Source organism: Mauremys reevesii, linkage group 8 (genome assembly GCF_016161935.1).
Source record: "Mauremys reevesii isolate NIE-2019 linkage group 8, ASM1616193v1, whole genome shotgun sequence".
NCBI classification, from domain to species: Eukaryota; Metazoa; Chordata; order Testudines; family Geoemydidae; genus Mauremys; species Mauremys reevesii.
In genome coordinates, this window is record NC_052630.1 from 108,306,885 (window position 1) to 108,318,045 (window position 11,161).

The 11,161-nt window shown below is 47.6% G+C and overlaps 1 long non-coding RNA gene across 1 annotated transcript; it reads left to right on the forward strand.

Moving 5' to 3' along the window:
- The first annotated feature begins 299 nt into the window (after positions 1-299).
- Positions 300-10,350, forward strand: LOC120370001. The gene is made up of 3 exons (XR_005583558.1): positions 300-413; positions 5,974-6,066; positions 10,225-10,350. It is a non-coding gene; the product is annotated as an uncharacterized LOC120370001 (long non-coding RNA).
- Positions 10,351-11,161: the final 811 nt, after the last annotated feature.

Below are 11,161 nucleotides of genomic sequence, written 5' to 3' on the forward strand. Positions count from 1 at the left end.
GTCCCGCGGCGGGTCCCCTCTTCCCGTGGCTCCGGCATCCTGGGGAGGGCGTCATTTGGCTCCGGTGGAGCTCCCGCCGGCATGCCAGCGGCATGTCCACCGGAGCCTGGGACGAGCGGACCTGCCGCAGTCATGCCTGCGGGAGCTCAACCGGAGCCGCGGGAAGACGGGACCCGCCGCAGGCATGCCGGCGGGAGCTCCACCGGAGCCAAATTACGCCCTCCCCAGGATGCCGCCCCAAGCGGGTGCTTGGCCCGCTGGTGCCTAGAGCCGCCCCTGGTTGCAAGTTTAAAATGGAAAAACTATCAAGGGACTCAGATATTCAGAATATCAGTTTTGTCTGAATTTAACAACCACCCATCTCAATTCCATCCGAATGGTACAGTCCTGTGAATATAAGAACAGCAGCTAAGGTAGAGATAATAATTAATGTTGTTTATAAATATCCACCCTCAGGATGTTCAGGGTGGTTTTACATCAGCATGGAAACCACTTAACATACATTTCCAAGCCTTAGAGGTTACAAATTTAAGCTACAGATTTAAACATACAAGACCAATAAATCAGGGAGGTAATAAATGTGAGGCGGACATTGATCGAACTTTGGAATAAAGAGCATTTAAAGGTATCACTTAAAGCGGGGGAGAGATGGCTCTCATGTACCATAGCAATGGGCGCTCTGCAAATACAGCAGAGTGAGTGGTGGTTGTTTGTTTTTGTTCATCTCAGCAGCTTGGGGACACAGCTCTCCAAAACTGAAGGGTTCGGCATTTTAAACAAATGAAATAATCTCTGAGTAGCTGAACACTTCTTAGTTCCCTATCTCCCTAGCCCCTTCTGCGTGGAGAGCTGCAAGGCTCCATTCTTTGCCCTCCTCAGGCTGGAAAGTCTTACTCAGCCTTGTATGTCTTTCTGTTCAGATAACCCCTAACTGTTCAGCGCTCTGACCTATCCAGCTTCCCTGCACTGAATGCTTCAAGGACTGAAGTCATCCCTCTGGGAGCTAGCTGTTCTTTCAGTATCAGATCTATCCCTGACTCCTCCTGACTCAAACTCCCAAGACTAGAAAATGTTAAGACATCCTTGATCTTGTACTTTCTTTTCCCTCCCACATTTTCCTATCTACAAGTCACCACTTGCTACGTGTGCAGCATTGCCACATCTCTTCTGCACAGGTTTCTATCCTGCTCTCCTCCCTATAGTAACTGAGCACCGAAGTGCTTGCCTAGAATCTGCTGGGTGCAGGTCATTTTCTCTCCCAAGGGGGAGAATCCTGCGTGCAGTGGAATGTCCTGTTTTGGGATATTTTTGTTTTTAAATGTACACACTGTTCTGTGTTTATGGTGGAGAAGGCAGGTTGGAGAAGTGCACCTGGCCCTGGGAGCAGAAGGTGGAGAGATTTGTGATGGTCCTTAGTGCCTGCGGAAGTTTGCTCCACAGTCTAAGAGCAGCCTCTGAGAAACCTGTCATCCACCCTGCTGAGCTTTATCTTTGTGGTAGAAAGTTCCATTGTGCTTGAGGAGCAGAGCTGCTGACCACACAGCCTTCATCCAAGAGTGTTATGCTCTTTTAGATATGCTGGGCCTCGGCCACTGAGAGACTGGGCTGCAAGTCAATCTTTACCTTATCCATGCACTATATTCATATGGTTATCAAGAATATTCAGAGTTGTCATAATTAATATCAAGAAAAAAAATTGAAAGGGATATTAAACCACATGCTTTAGGACTTAAGCTAATCCCTAGCTGTTAGAGACCAGGATGGGAATTAATGTGGGGGGAAGATTATCCCACATCTGCCAGTTGCAGGAGTCTTACACCTTTGCAGCATCTGATGTTGCCACTGTCAGAGATAAGATATTGGGTTAGATGGACATGGGGGCTGATCTAGTCTGGCAATTCTTATATTCCTATATTTTGAAATCTTTATTCATGTCCTTCAAGGCAGCTGGGAAAGGCCTCACAAAGGCAGAAAAACATCCTGTACAGTACTACCTTTTCTCTTTACTTTTCTTCCCCCATTTTTATTACAATGGATATTTACAAGAAGACAGCTTCCTGGAGTTCTTCTCTGTAAGCTTTGTGTTTTTAATTACATTAAGAATTCTACTATCTAAAAGATGCTGAAAGAAAATAATGCAATTATCAGCTCCAACATTGGTTTAAAAAGTCTAAATGGTCCCTGCCCATCAGTCTTCAGCTGAAGAAAAGGGAGCAATAATGTTCCTTAAAGAGAGGTGAGGAAAAATAGACATGCAAAAAGGGTGGGGGAAGGGGATTTGGAAAGAACTCTCAGCTATTCACTTTATCTTGGTAGGCAAGGAACCAAACCTTCACTGAAAATTTAACTCTAATGAAATACTAAGTAATCTTTTAAAAATAATACAAATAAGCTTTGCTGAGTGCAAGGCATTTCTATAGATCATCACAACGCCCTGGCACTGTCTTAGGAGTCAATTTTAGAGCAATCTAAACTGATAAAAGCCTGAAACTGCAAAGAATGAGTCACAAAACAAGCTCAAGGCTGCCTCAGCTCTTCCATGATTTTACTACGAGCACTTGAGGGGAGTGATATCCTTCTCTCCCACACATTCCCCTTCCCCATGACTGCTTTCCAGAGAGCCAGGCACAAGGTAGGCAGTGCTGACTCCCTCCCCCATGCCTCGAACAAGAAAAGTCCATGGATGGAAAGCATCCTCTGCACACAAAGGGGAGGGCACCACCTAGCCCAAAGTGTAGAATCTAAAAGGCTTCTCTATAGCAAGGTGCATATTGAAGCCCTGCAGACTCAATACACTAATATTATGGGCCAGATTGAGTGGTGCCACTCCAGTGGTGCAAACCAGCCACAGAGCCAGCTAAGCTCAGCTGGGTTTTTCAGCTGCGTTGCATGGCCAGATCAGTATGAAGCAGCCACCCTGTACTAGGGAACCTGAGGAGATTTATTTAACTAGTCCATTTTTTCCCTTGTTGGTTACTCCAGAGAGAGAGATGGGGAACCTGGCCTCCAGAGAATGGAACCATTCCCCCTCTCCCTTCCGCTCTCAAAACTGGAGGAAAGGCTCCCAATGCATAGTGTGACTGTGCCCTGCTTGCAAAGGCCTCCAATTCAGAATCATATTTTAAATAAGAAGCATCTTGGGTGTCCAGTAAACCTTCCTAGTGGGATCCAACTTCACTTTTACAGCAGTGAAAATTAACAGCATAGATTGGAAGTAATTAAGGGCAGAAGGGACCATTGTGATCAGCTATTCTGACCTTCTATATAACACAGGTGAAATTCTCAGGCCTGGTGATTCTTGCATCCACCCAATAACTTGTGGTTGAACTAGAACGTATCTGTTAGAAAGGCAGCCAGTGACAGAGGATCTACCACATCCTCCTGGAACCTGTTCTGATGGTTAATCATCCCACTGTTAAAACTGTGCACCTTGGTTCCAGTACAAATTTGTCCAGCTTCATCTTCTAACCACTTGATCTCCTATACCTTTGTTTGATAGACCAAAGAGCTCTTTAGTACGCATGCTGCCTAGAATCACTGCAGGAGCTGGATTATCTAAGGTTTCTGCATCATTTTCCAGATTTTCAGAGTTTCTGTTATAGAAGGGTCCTCACTGAAAACTCAGATCTGAACTCCAGATTTTACAACTGGCAAATCCAGGTGTCAAACACTCCTGAAATCAAGTCCTCACCCAAAGTTCCCCAAGTTCAGGGTGTTTAGGTGCCATGTTCAGATCTGACCCATTTTAGAAAGATGTTTGAGCTGCAAAATCCAGAACGTAGCCTCCCAAGGCTGGCCTACAAGGGAACCGGAGAAACCCAGTTACTGACTCCAGTGCCGAGTTTATCTGATGTTACAGACTCTGGATAGCTCCAACCTGACTCTCTGATCTCCTGTTCCTGACGCTCCTCGCTGCCCCTCCCCCATGACTGTCCTTCCCCCACCTAAAAAACGTGCACTGTATCCAAGTCGCTTCCTCTCTCCAAGTATCACCCGCAAGCTTTATTTGCCTCGTTCTCTCTCTCTCCCGCTCATGATGAATTCTCTCTGAAGCATTTTGAGACACTCAGTCTGAAGGATGCGCTATAATGAAGAATATGTTGTATTGCACTGCTTTAAAATGCCGACTGCATTGGTCTTTCAAAGTGTATTTAGTGTTGCCACTTGTGATGCTGTAGATAAAGCTTTGTCAGTGTTCCCATTATAGACTTCAACTTCCAGCGTTTACCACCAGGTGAAACTTGGCAAACAGCCTCTCAGACTGGAGAGTAATTCTTGCGAAAGGTGAAGAAGATACAAAACCTTTCTGAAAATAATTTCTGAAAAAACAAACTGTTACTGGGATTTGTTGCTTGTATAACCCAGGAACAGTTTTAATTAAACAATAAATCTGAGAAGCAATTAGGCAAACAGTAGTTGAAGCAGAGATGGTATTTTGAAAGAGAGCCAATCTATTGCTGTTTAAAAATCAGCTCTGTTGTGTGCAGCAAGACTCTGCTACAGGACCTGTGGGCGAGCTGCACGCGTACTGTACAAAGTGATAGTTCAGAAGCAGATGCCGAACAGGCAAGAGGGCCTCATGGGTAGGTTTGTAATTATGCAACTTTCCACCAGTGACATGTCACTGTAGATATGGGGGTGGGCACAGTTTAAAGGTTGTGGTGTGAACCCTGGCAGCAGAGGTGATGCATGAGGGGGAGGGGGCACGCCATACGGCCTCGTGGTCACCCGGTCACTTGCTGCGCCTTCTTCAGTGCAATGCGAAGGAACTTCCCTGCTCAGAGCCAGCTCCTGGCCCCCCGGCCAATCCCCCAGCCAGCCCCACCTTTGGCCACAGACTCCCAGTCCCACCTGGCCTTTGATCCCAGCCTCCGAGGCTCTATTTCTGGCTCTCTGATGGAGAGACGAATTAACCTTAGGGGCCCTGGCCGTGGTTCCACCCCACTGCTCTGCCCCAAGGCCCCACCTGCGGCTTGCACAGCAGGAGGGTCAGAGAGGAGCGAGCGGTGGGGAGGGTGCGGAGCGCAGGAGCGGTGTCCTTCAGGGTGTGGGCCCGGATTCTGGCACCATCATAAGTCCGGTACTGCCGTGGTGGACGCTGTGAGCTTGGACAAGGCAGCTGGACCAAGTTCTCAGGGCTGCAGGTGCAGCCCCTGCACACACACACACCTGCACAGCTGCAGGAGGTTAAACGTGAAGCCTCCCCCACTCTATGCTGGGGGACCCCCCCCTCACTCCCAGCGGTGCCCTGCAGCTTGTAAAGCTCTTTGAGATGCCGCCGGAGCAGGGCAAGCTGCTTGCTGCTCTAGGAAGACGTGCTCTGAGCCAGCCTTGGAGACCAGCCATGCTGAGCCCTCCTGGATTTCTGCCAGGCAGAGGTGACACGTAACTGTTAATAGTGGTGGGGGGGACAACACAATTTATAGGTTCTGATGGGAACCCTGACAGAAATCTGGGGGCCCTTTGACCCTGCTGCCTAGGTGACCAGACAGAAAATGTGAAAAATCGGGACAAGGTTGGGGGGTAATAGGAGCCTATTTAAGAAAGACCCAAAAATTGGGGCTGTCCCTATAAAATCAGGACATCTGGTCGCCCTCCCTTGCTGCATTGCCTCTGCAACTGTTTAAAAGCAGAATATTTATACTGCAGCCTGGGTTGGCTTCAGTCATGTGCATAATAAATGCATTTGGAAACATCCTAATTACGTGTTTACCTGACAGAGGGAGCCAGTAACAGTCACCTTGGCTCATACACAAACACATTTGAGAAATTGGCCTGCTTTTGCTCTTATCCAAGAGATGTAAAGCGCACGTTTTATGACCTCTTAAAAAAAATCCACAAAACATAAGGTTTTCAAAGGGTGTCATTAAAGGCTTTTTAAACATTTTTCGTCTCACTATAACTTGGAGTAAACTTTGTCTGAGTTGGACTCTGAGCTTTTCAGTGCAGGGATCTTGCCTTTTGTTCCAACAGACACATAATCTCCGCACTCTAGAAATAACACCCTCCAGAAAGCCTGATGCTACCCCTCTACCCCGAACGAGCATCTTTCCCTTCAGTGAGCAGGTGTGTGTTGTGTTGCGATGTTGGATTTGCTCATGAACCCCAGCATGCATGGGGGTGTTTGTGTGCGTTAGGTTGTAGGGTTTCTCCTGAGCATTGAAAATATGCCCCTGAGTTTGCTCTTGTAGCGAGTTCCAGGCTGCACACGCTAGTTTGTTACTGCCACTTTGTTCCTGGGTCTTTGGGTGTGCATTCCAGACTCGTTAAAGGACTGCTTGTTAGGACTCCACTATGTAGTCTCAGTTGTTATTTCAGGGTCACTCATGACTGCTGGAGCTAGAGGAGATATCATTGTGTTTGTTTGCTTCGGTGCTTTTAGTTCTATAACATCTGCTAAAAAGAAAAGAAAATATAAAGAATTCCAAGAACTTTGCAAACAGCCATGGGAAGAAAAGTGTGGCAAATGTGGGGCTTTGTAACCATGAAAATCTCTCTTTAAATAATGTCAGCTGCCTGATATACTGGCAGAAGTAAAGTACATTAAAATTTACGGATGACTCCATCCTTAACACACAGGATTCTGGTTTAGAAAGAGAAGGATCATACCAGCAAGATTTAAGGATGGCAGTGGCAGCCTTAGCTACCCATTCTTTCAGTCTCATTTTAACTTAAACTCTAACTGATTTAACAAACTCACATTCTGGATTTAAAGGAATACTCTTCAACTTGATGTTTTCTTTAACACAGCTTCATCATTACTAACTTAGATATTTATAACTAAAATATATTAATTCAAATTGCAAAAAAAACACACACAAAATTTAAATTAAAAAATGAAGAAGGGGTTGTGGTTGCCCTCACTGGTTGGCGCAGCCTGCCAGCCTGGTTATACAATCATTGCATTTGTGCTGAGCTCTGCAGACACTAAGAGCTGCCGTTCTATTGTCTAACATGGCTCCAATTGCTATGGGTGAAACCCTGGCTCCATTGAAGTCAATGGCAAAATTCCTATTGACTTCGGTAGATCCAGGATTTCATTGTCTCTCTTCAGAGGTCTGAATATCAATAAATTATTGAACTCACTAATTCCGTGCCAAAGAAAACCAAACCTACCATTAATGCTACATTAAGGATGATTAACTCCTGACTTTGAGTTTTCAAGTAAATCAAGTACTCAAATCTCTATGGCATATGCATTTTAAAAAAATAGACCCCCAACTTCAAAACAACCACATTTCCTTCAAACATGGGCTTGTTTTTAGATCTCAGATCTATGGAGCAAGCTAAGTTTGAACAAAATTTGTTCAGATGCTGTTGTTTTACCATATATGATCATTCGGATTAGAAGTTACAGGACACACGCTTGTCGGCTTCTTGTACATAAAGGTAGAATTCAGAATGGATTTACTGACAGATTCAAAAAGAATCAGTCCCATCTGGGCTAAGATTTCAGCCCCAAAGGAATTTGTATGTGAACATTATGAGCCATCAGAAGGGGGGATTACAATCCAATTTCATTTCAATCATAAATAACGGCTCCAGAAGCTGGGGCTTTGAGCAAAACACCAGATATTGTGACAACTGGCAGAAATGTATCGGTAGCTCCTGCATGTCCCAGATCTCTCTCCTCATTCCCGCCCCCCAGCCTCCTATGAAAGAAGAAGACTGGCAGGCTATTTCCCCCAAAGGAGATGGTGGAACCTTGCTGGAGACATTGTTCTGGGGAATACACTGGAGGGAACAATTCGAGCTGGCTGGGGATCAGCTGATCCCCTAGCAGATTTCCTTCATCTCTGTTTAATGTGCACTCCTGCTTGTTAGTTTCTACCATGGCTTGGTCAAAGGATCCTTTGGGGTCTGAACAGGCTCCAACCCCCTTCTGCTGCCTCAGGCTCCCATCAAAGATGTTTTAATAGGAGGCTTTGCAGATCCTGCCTTCTGAAATGCCACTTTACCACTGTGTGGCAGCACTGGATACTGGAATTGTGCTCACTGGCAGGCCATCAGGCAGAGTGCGCTTTCAGGGGACTCCTGGCACAAGGGTTGCTAGTGGAACGTACAGCAACTTGGGCACTGCTCTAATCCAGCTGAGCTTGGCAGTGGGTGTAAGTGTTTGGTAGACCTAGTTCTGCTTCTAGAGCAGGGCAGCCACAGAGCGGAAGCCCCAAATGCAGCTGGCACATTCTAGATACAAGGTGGGTGAGATGATAAATTCTTGGACCAACTTCTGCAGGTGAGCAAGACAAGCGTACCCAGAGCTCTTCTGCAGGGCTTGTCTACACACACAACACCGCTGTAGCATTTAGTGAAGACGCTCCCTACACCCAAGAGAGAGCTTCTCCTGTCTGCATAGGTACTGCCCCTCCCCGAGAGGCGGCGTTGGTGGGAGAAGGCCTCCAGTCAACATAGCACTGTCTGTGCTGGGGGTTAGGGTGTTTAACTGCGTCACTCAGGGGGTTCCACACCTCTGAGCGCTGTAGTTATGCAGATGGAAGGCTGTAGTGTAGGCCAAGCCTCAGAGTGGTGGAGCTACATACACTAAAGAAGTTGTTCTGCCTTGTAAGAAGTTAACAGGCGTTGTAAGAGCCCATTCAAGGGAAAGTGACCAGTTAACGTCTCTCTACTCATAGAACAAAAAGGGGGGGTTCATGAGTTACAGACTGTAACGAGCCATAAATCCAGCATCTTTACTGAGACCATGATTTTTAGTGGCTAGCAAAGTTATGAATTTAAGCTCCCAGGCTCGTCTTTTGAAAGTGTTGAGCAGGCCCTTGGGACGGGGGCAGCGTGCAGAGCCTCGCTGGCTGCCCATGCATCTAGGGGCTGCAAGGACCTGGTGGCTGCTTCTGGGAGCTGCATGGAGCTAGGGCAGGCAGGGAGCCTGCCTTAGCCCCGGACCCCTGCTGCGCCCCCGACTGCACTTTTAACAGTGCTGACTGGAGCCGCCAGGGTCCCTTTTCAATCGGGCATTCAGTCAAAAACCGGACGCCTGGCAACCCTATCTTACTGCCCAATTGCCCTTACTGGAAAGAACCTAATCTCTAGCCTATGCTTTCCTGTTTTAATTCCAGGAACTTGCTCCGTGTCCTACCATCTTCTGAGACAGTGAATTAATTCCCTTCCTTCCGTTATGTTGTTACCTGGAAGCAGGGCCGGTGCAAGGATGTTTCGCGCCCTAGGCGAAACTTCCACCTTGCGCCCTCCCCCCACCCGCGCCCCCGCCCTGAGGCACCACCCTGGCCCCAGCTCACCCCTGCTCCTCACACGAGCACCTGAGCACGCCGTGGCTGCTTCATTTCTCCTGCCTCCCAGGCTTGCGGCGCCCAAGCTGATTGGCACCGCAAGCCTGGGAGGTGGGAGAAGTGAAGCGGCCACGGCGTGCTCGGGAAGGGGGCGGGGCAGGCATGAGCTGGGGCAGGGAGTTCCCCTGCATGCCACCCCCCGCCTTACTTGCTGCAGGCGGCCCTCTCCGCACTCCCCTGCCCCAGCTCCCTCCGCCTAAATGCCGGCCGCGACCGGGGTGGCCGAAGATCCGGACGCTGCAGTCGCAGCCGAAGATCCGGACGCTGCAGTTGCTGCCGAAGAAAATGGCGCCCCCCCAAATCCCAGCACCCTAGGCGACCACCTAGGTCACCTAAATGGTTGCACCGGCCCTGCCTGGAAGGTGGTTATAGACAGAGATTGTGTTCCACTGATTCTTCCATTTGCTAAATCATAAAACTTCAGCTCCTACGGTCTCTGTGCTGTATGCTTCAATCCGGTGTCATTTTTGGAGTTTTGTCTATATCTTTCCAAACCTTTGGGGATCTTTCTAGCATAAACACAGAGCAGCATGCACACTCACCCAACCACCAAAGCCCCACCAAAACAGAGCACCCTGCTGCACTCACAATGCTCCCCACGGTGGGAGAGAGAACAAACAACGTCTGGTGGATGTTAGTTATGTTGCTTACTGCATGGTTGGAGGGCGCTCAGACACTATGGCCAGGAGAACCTGGACAGAACAGAATAAACCAACAGGGCCCCCCGCATTCCCGATGAGGTCATACCAGGGCATGTCTGGACATGCATTTTCTCTCCTCCTCACCCCCATACAGACACACTACAAAAGATCTTGGCTTTGTTCACCACTGCATTATATTTCAGGGTCGTACAATAGTAGCTTTATCACCTGTTAGCCTCAGTCGCTCAGACTTGCTGTTATTTATTTCTTCTACCTAGGTTTATGGGTTTATATTTACTGGCATGGAATCTCATCCCATTTCATGCAGTCCACTGCCTCAATGTCTCCGGGTCACTTTGGATGCCTTCTGCTGGGTGTTTGCTGTCCATCTGGTTAAAATCAATCACGGGTGATATTACATCTTTCTCTGCTTAATGAAATTTTAAATACAGGTCCCAGTGCTGACTCCTTCAGTGACCTATTCAAAGCTGTTACCCCTTTTGGAGGTTTTATCTTTAATGGTTACTCTTTGATCCTGACTCATCAGCAATTCCTAGCCCACACTGAAATATTTGTAGCTAGTTGGAATTTAACCACTTTATTTTGTGGCTGCAACAAAAACTGAAGTGAGGGGACTGAGCAGTCAGTTATTTAATGAGGATGGTCTTTTGGTAAAGGGGGAGCAAAATTGTTCTAATCAAAAGGGGGATGGGTCAGGGCTGGAGGTTTCACAGCTACACAGGCCGCTGGCCATTCCTCTGGGCAGAACGGGGTCCAGAGCTGGATGTGCTGCAGCAACGCGGAGGCTGCAGAACTGGCCACAAAGCAACTGGGGGTGGAAGATTCCTCCCCTGCTGCTGCAGACACCACAAACACCCAAAACGGTTACTTGGGTCTGGACTTGCTATACTGACTCCCCCCCGATTTTACAGTTGACGTCTCCCCCCTCCGCCTGCCAAAAAACCCTAAAGCTTTAGTTTGGGGAATGATTCCAGGTGCAGTAACAAAGGTCAAATGCAAACAGATTCCCTCCTGACGTACTGGAAGGATTAAAACAGGGGCCGCCAACCTTTCAGCAGTGCTGTGCTGAGTCTTCATTTATTCACTCTGATTTAAGGTTTTGCGTGCCAGTCATACATCTTAACGTTTTTAGAAGGTCTCTTTCTATAAGTCTATAATATAGAACTAAACTATTGTTGTATGTAAAGTAAATAA